Below are 7,502 nucleotides of genomic sequence, written 5' to 3'. Positions count from 1 at the left end.
TCAGCTTCTTAGTGTAATAAGCTTAGCCTTGCATGTTTGTTTTATTTTGCTTTGTGACTTACTGTCTGTCTGTTATTACTTAAAACCATGTAAATCCTACCTTTTATACTTAATACAATCACTTTTGTTTATTAATAAACCCAGTGTAAGTAATTGTTACCGGGGTGGGGGAAACAACTGTGCATCTCTCTCTTTCAGTGATAAAGAGGGTGGACATTTATGAGTTTACCCTGTATAAGTTTTATACAGAGTAAAACGGATTTATCTGGGGTTCAGGCTCCCATAAAGGCTGTATACTGGGTGCTCGGTATGACCCTGTTAACTGAGAAGCCCCAGGGCTGAGTCAATCTCAGTGTCTGAGGAACTACTGAGGGGTGTGGCCCAATCTCTGTGTCTGTGCTGGAGCTGAACTGGAGAGTCTAGCTCAGCAAGAGAGAGTTGAGGGGTGCCCATTCTGGCAGGGGCGTTATTCTGGTATCCCAGCACATCAAGGGATAGTCTCAAGAGGGTCCCTGTGACTGAACCCGTCAGGGGCACCGGCTGGGGTGGAATGGGAATAGGGTCTTTCGCCTCTGAGGGGCGCCAGCTCCAATACACACCTTTCTATTTTATTTTATTTTTTTGCCCCATCCTATAGGATTTAATAGAGAGAATCTGATTCCTGCTCCAGAATCCCATAGGATAGGCCAAAAAATCCCAGAGACACACAGGGGTTTTATCCCAACATCTACAAACTGCTTCCCCCACCCCCAATCCATTCTGATACCAATCAATTCATAGCATTTTTCTAAGAGTAATGAAGATAATCTGCATTTCACAACCAAAGCCTAGTTAGCCGATGGCTGGTCTAGCCAGGCAAAGAGCCAGCAAAATGGGAGCCTCCTTTCATGCTGGTTCTGCAGAATGTTCTGGATCCAAGGTATGAATTTGGAGAGTCTTGTGAACACACTTGGTTTGTAGAATTTCACATGTACGAAGCAATGCCCTGGACTACTCCCCCACATACCAAGGAGCCACCAGAATCACCCTGGGGTTGAGAATAACCACAATTACATCTTAAACATCTCTAACACCACTTTTCATCTGTAGATCTGATTGCATCAGAGTAGAGAAGGTTTCAATATTTTACAAGAAATATCTTTTGTGTAAAGAAAACAGCCTTTCTTAAACTTTGGCAACTTCAGGAAAAATGTTTGCTGTGTTGAAGTGTTTCCTTTTTTGTTTGAGTTGCACTAGTAAGGTTGGGTTTGGGTTGGGTAGGATTTTAAATGGGTAGAATTTAAGCCAGGTTGAGGTTGTGTTGGGTAGAATTGGGTAGGGTTTGAACTGGATGGATATGGGTAGGGATGAGTCTGGATAGAATTTAGTAGGATGGGAGAATGTTGGGTAGAGCTGGATAGGACAGTAGTTAAATTAAGTAGAGATTGGGTAGTGTTGGGTAGAGTTGGAGTTGGGGAGAGTTGTGCAGGACTGGGGTTAAATTTGATAGAGTTTAGTTAGGATTGTGTTGCATGGGGTTTGAGTTTGAGGAATCGTTGGGTACAGTTGTGCTGGATATTGTTTGAGCTTTAGCTAGCATTAGGTTGGGCTGTGTTGGGTTGGGGTAGGATTGGTAAGGTTGTGTTGAGTGTGGTTTGAGTTTGGGTAGGTTTGGAAAGGGTTTTATAGAGTGGGGTTTGAATTTGAGGTAGAGTTGGTAGGATTGTATTGGCCAGGGTTTGAGTTTCGGGTAGGGTTGGTAGGTTTGTGTTGGGGGGTGGGGGTTGAGTTTGAGATAGAGTTGTTTAGGGTGGGTTTTGAGATTGGGGTAGAGTTGGTTGTCCATAGCTGGAGTTACGATAGGATTGATAGGGTTGTGTTGGGGAATGTGGGGGTTGAGTTTGGGGAAGGTTTGGGTAGGGGTGTGTTGAGTGGGATTTGAGTTTGGGGTAGAGTTGGTAGGGTTGTGTTGGCCAGGATTTGTTTGGGGTGGGTTTGGGTAGGGTTGCGGCAGGGGTTGAGATTGAGGTCGAGGTGGTAGGGTTGTGTTGGGTGGGGTTTGAGATGACGGATCCTCAGTAACCAGGTATAATAACGGATCGTGCTCAAGCTAGTGGGAGCTGTGCTGAGCTGGTCTCACCATTGCCTCACCCCTCTGGGCCGATCTGATGTCTGCATCAACACCCCATCTCCTGAGCGGGGCTAGGTTGGTAGGGGATCACTGCACACTTAGATACTTAGCCCTGGAAAGTATCTCCCTATTTCCTCCCAGTAGTGGCCTCCTGGAACCAAGGAGCCTCCAGGTCAGCAGGATACTTACCCGATAAGGTAATTTCTCAAAGCCAGGCTTCCACACACACAGCATTATTGAGCGGTTGTATCCAGGATACAGCTCGCACATGTCGTTCTTAATGACCTCGAGGTCCACCTCATGGAGCAAGTCAATTCTTCAGTTCCAGCCAGTCCGACGCCACCCGGCCACCCTGCAGGTGGATCCTGGCCTCACCCTGGTCTTGGTTTTTGGCAGGGGGGATGTGCCGCACCCAGTTATTCCGCACTGCGCTGTGTGACATCTGACATAGACAGGATGGAAAAGAGGGATCCAGATCAGCACAGGGATTGGAGCTGAGAGAAGCCAACACGTCCCAGCCTAGGAAAATGGAGATGTGTCTAGTGTATGAGTGTGAGGTCATGGGGGTGGAGTGATGGGATGGGGGTGGTACTTTCAGCAGCATGATATCATTGTTAAGGACCTTCTTGGCGTATTGCAGGTGGGGGACCCGGCAGTGCACGGGGATTTTCTGCTGGCTACATTATGGTTTGCTAATGTTATGTGCTCCCAGAGTGACAGTGATCTCACTGAAAAAGCAAAAAATTATACGTGGGGCATCAGGAGCAGGAGCGTATGTGAGTTGGGGGATGGGAACGTGTGGGTCTCACTCATGGACAGTGACTAAGGGCAGCCTGGCCCTCTTAGGCCAAGATCTTGGACTCTTCTGCTGGCCTGGAAAATATATATATCACTATAAACACTGCCAGCTGTGATCTGGCCGTTAGCACGAAGTTTGGCTTCACCAGGAACCCTTCGCATTTTTTTTATCCTTTCCATGTTGTATTTCCAGATAGGCCATGTAGCATCTGGAGTGGACTTTGGCTTCCCGGCCCCTGATGATCTCATCTGCGGGGGAGACCAGGTTTTACAAAGAGAGCAATCGTCTCCCTGGGCCAGGTTGGGATTGAGCTCCCCATCCTGAAGGGAAGTCCGCACAACCTCAACCTACCCCCGTGATGCTCTCCTTGGGGGATCCCTGTGCCTGGAACCCTGCCCCCTCCTCAGCTCTGCCCCAGACTGGACACCCCAGGGGACTGGAGGATAAATCTAAAGCTCTCACCACCCTGGGTGGAGAATCAATGACAAACGCACTGGGAGTTGGTCAGTAATCGCACTGCCTTAACTTAAAGGCTGTGGGGGTGAGGTCACCCCAAATTAGGCCAGGCAGCCTCCAGACAGGCACTGACAGGTCCCTTGTGGACACTTCTCCGTCTCCATCAGCCAACGGTGACCAGCCAGGGCTGTGCCAAGATTGATCCATGAAATGTTTGGTCCAATGGGAAATTATGTTTTTTACGAATGGCATTTGTTCTCAGAAAGCCTCTTCTCGAACCTGCCTGAATTATTGTGGGGAAACTGATTCTTCCCCTCCAGTTGTGGGTAATATGGAGATGAACATTTGCAGATTTTGGTCACTGTAAAAGAAACACTTTGGGCATTTTTCTCAAGGAAAAAAAAACATTTTGTGATGAGCTGTGAAGAAGTCCCCACCCAGGTGGGTGGGTATGTTGCAAAATCCCAACTTTAACAAATTGTACTTAGACCAAGATAAGGGCCCCACATTGTGCCAGGCACTGACACACAAACCCTGCCCCAAACAGCATCCAGACCGAGGCAGAATCATGCTTCACATTGTACTGATGGGGAAACTGAGGCCCAGGGAGATCTTTGTAAACCTGCCTAAGGGATTTGGATGCCCATCTGCTGATGTCTCTGCCCACAGAGATCCTGGGCAGAGCTGGGAACTGGTCCCAGATTTCTTGGGTCCCATCCCTGTGCCATAGCTGGCCTCCCTGTCTGGGGCACAGACTGGCAGAAGGGACCCAAAGAAGCCTATGGGGGCTGGGTCACCCAATCCCTTGGGCTGGTCTGAGAGCCCCAGCTGCATTCAGGGCTGGATTTGCACTTTGGGCACCGCTAGGAGCAGGGGTTCAGAACCCCCCCCCACACACACACACCGCTGCAGGCGGTGGAGGCTCCCCCACCACTCTTAACTTTTAACCACAGACCCCCCCACCACCCAGCGCCTCTCGCACAGCCCCACCACAACTTCCCAGTGCCCCACACTGACTTCCCAGTGCCGAGCACCCCCCACCCCTCACTGCCCAAAGCCCCCCTGCAATATTCCCCAGAGACCCCCTTTCTCAAGCACTCCGTGGCCCCGCTGGGAGATGACTCTGTCTGCCAGGCTGAGAGGGGAGTGCTCCAGCAGCGCTGCATGTAACTGTCTTCCCCTCAGCCCCATCCCTGCCCCCTGCTGGACTCGGAAGCAACAAAATTTGAATTTGTAGGTGCCCCTAGAGTGCCTCAGGCACATGCCTACTGTGCTTCATGGGAAATCCAGCCCTGGCCACACTCAGGAGAGTCTGCAGGGTTCGCTACAGGTGCTTGGCCCCAGCAGGATCAGCGGGGAGACCCTCATTGCGCTCACAGCTCCACTACCCGGTGAAGACCCTGCTTCCCACAGGACCCATTCCCCCTCCGCATTCACCAGCCTGGGCCCCGTGGCGCAGGAGAAAGGTTTCCTCCTTGCTCTGGTTCCCACCTGGCCTGGCTGCAGATGAGGTTAACCCTATCCTGTCCTGAAACACCCCTGAGCTCCTCTGCACTGAGATACTCAGACCCATCGATTGCAAGACTAGGAGGGACTATGGTCACAGTCAAACCTGGCCCCCAGGATATCCCAGAGCCAGAACCCACCCAGCGACTCCGGCCTCCACCCCGGCCCCAGGTCAGTTGTTCCCCAGGCTCCATTTTGAATGTTTCCACATTAGTCCCAGCCAGACCTTTTCTGACTCCAGCTCCCGGCTGTCGGGTCTTGCCCTGCCTTGGCCAGCGAGGTTGAAGAGTCCCCTCCTCTCAGAAACCCCCTCCCCATGGAGGTTCCTACAGACAGGGTCTGAGTCCCCTCTTCGCCTCCAATACCCTCAGGGGATTGCTCTCCTTGAAGCTCTCCCCGCCAGGCAGGGTGTCGAGATGTCAGCTTTCTAGAGATCTGCCCTAGCTCCGCCTGCAGTGCCGGGCTGGAGGGCAGACATGCTGGGTGGGTTCTGGCTCTGGGGTGTCCAGGTGGGTAAGTCTGGAAGGTCAGCATTGCCCCTCCTGGCTTTGAAATCTATGGGTCTGGGAATCTAGGTGCAGAATAGTCCAGAGGTTTCCTTTCACTGGTAGCTGGAGGCGGAGCAACGCTAACCACATCCTCAGCCAGGGGTATGGGGGAGCAGTGTTAGCCACATCCTCAGCCAGAGGGACGGGCGGTGGGGCATCATTAGCCACTGCCCCCAGGCAGTTTGTTTAGGCAACAGAGCAGAGAGGAAACCCTCCCCCCCCATTGTGGGTGCGGCTGTGACCTGACAATTTCCCAATTGGTGTCTCTGCTCCTTCCTCAACTGGGATGGGGGTTTTCAGGCATCAGGGTAGTTGGCCTGTCCTGTCCTCCTCTCCCCCAACCTGGTCCATATAACCCCCAGGGCTGATGTAGAGTCTCCGTTCATGTCCCTGGATGGTTCAGAGGATGCAGCTCTTGATCCTGGTCTTGCTTCCCACGGCCTTTCTCCTGCCCCACGGCTACCAGTAGTGAAATGAGAGCTGTCCAGGGTGGGGAGCCTTTGGAGTAAACGATGCTTTTCGGATGGACCAATCAGAAGTTGTTCTACAGCTCTGTCATAGCACAAATTCTTCCTGAATCAATCATATCATAACAAGATTTTAAAACAAGTGCCCTCCACCTCCCTCCATCCCTCCCCACTCCCCCAGCTTTTAAGCTTTATAAAGGGAGGATGTCATATCCAAGAACATTCCAAAAGAAATGTGTAACTGCGTGAAGGAGTTCACTAAATACCCACACATTCTCCCTTGTTATTTGAAGCTGTTAACTACTGCAACAAAATGTTTATTAGCATGCTTTTATAAGACAAAAACTATCGCTTTGTGACTAAATGAAGCTCAAAAATAATATAACTACATGACAGGAATATTAGCTGGTTTTATACTGGATGACACTAAGAAAACAGCTTGAAAAAATTAGCTACTTTTTTCAAATTTAACTTGCCAGCAAGTTAAAGAACTATGGATTGGATGAATGGACTATAAGGTGGATAGAAAGCTGGCTAGATTGTTGGGCTCAATGGGTAGTGATCAATGGTTCGATGTCTAGTTGGCAGCCGGTATCAAGCGGAGTGCCCCAGGGGTCGTTCCTGGGGCTGGTTTTGTTCGATACCTTCATTAATGATCTGGAGGATGGCGTGGATTACACCCTCAGCAAGTTTGCAGATGACACTAAACTGGGAGGAGTGGTAGCTACACTGGAGGGTAGGGATAGAATACAGAGGGACCTTGTCATAACTATAAAGGGAAGGGTAACAGCTCTCCTGTGTACAATACTATAAAATCCTTCCTGGCCAGAGACTCCAAAATCCTTTTACCTGTAAAGGGTTAAGAAAGAGGGCGGACATCTGACCCAAAGGACCAATAAGGGGACATGATACTTTCAAATCTTGGTGGGGGGAAGGCTTTTGTTTGTGCTCTTTGGGGGAGTTCGCTCTTGGGACTAAGAGGGACCAGACATCAATCCAGGCTCTCCAAATCTTTCTGAACAAATCTCTCATATTTCAAACATGTAAGTAAACAGCCAGGCAAGGCGTGTTAGTTTTATCTTTGTTTTCTCAACTTGTAAATAGCAACAGAGGATCCTGTGGCACCTTTAAGACTAACAGAAGTATTGGGAGCATAAGCTTTTGTGGGTAAGAACCTCACTTCCTCTGTTGCTTTTTACAGATTCAGACTAACACGGCTACCCCTCTGATATTTGACAACTTGTAAATGTACCTTTTACTAGGGTTTTTACCTCTGTTTGCTGTACTTTGAACCTAAGGCTAGAGGGGGATTCCTCTGGGCTCTTTATGTTTGATTACCCTGTAAAGTTATTTTCCATCCTGATTTTACAGAGATGATTTTTACCTTTTTCTTTAATTAAAAGCCTTCTTTTTAAGAACCTGATTGATTTTTCCTTGTTTTAGATCCAAGGGGGTTGGATCCTGATCCACCAGGAGTTGGTGGGAGAAAGGAGGGGGGATGGTTAATTTCTCCTTCTTTTGAGATCCAAGGGGTTTGGATCTTGATCCACCAGGACTTGGTGGGAGAAAGGAGGGGGATGGTTAATTTCTCCTTGTTTTAAGATCCAAGGGGTTTG

At 49.6% G+C, this 7,502-nt stretch overlaps 1 pseudogene; it reads right to left on the bottom strand.

The window, feature by feature from the left end:
- Positions 1–827: 827 nt before the first annotated feature.
- On the bottom strand, positions 828–3,157 carry LOC112125260 (annotated as a pseudogene).
- Positions 3,158–7,502: the final 4,345 nt, after the last annotated feature.

This window comes from Terrapene carolina, unplaced genomic scaffold, assembly GCF_002925995.2.
Source record: "Terrapene carolina triunguis isolate 2854851 unplaced genomic scaffold, T_m_triunguis-2.0 Scaffold631, whole genome shotgun sequence".
Classification (NCBI taxonomy): Eukaryota; Metazoa; Chordata; order Testudines; family Emydidae; genus Terrapene; species Terrapene triunguis.
Note: the sequence above shows the minus strand (reverse complement) of the source record. Positions and strands in the feature narration are given on the sequence as shown.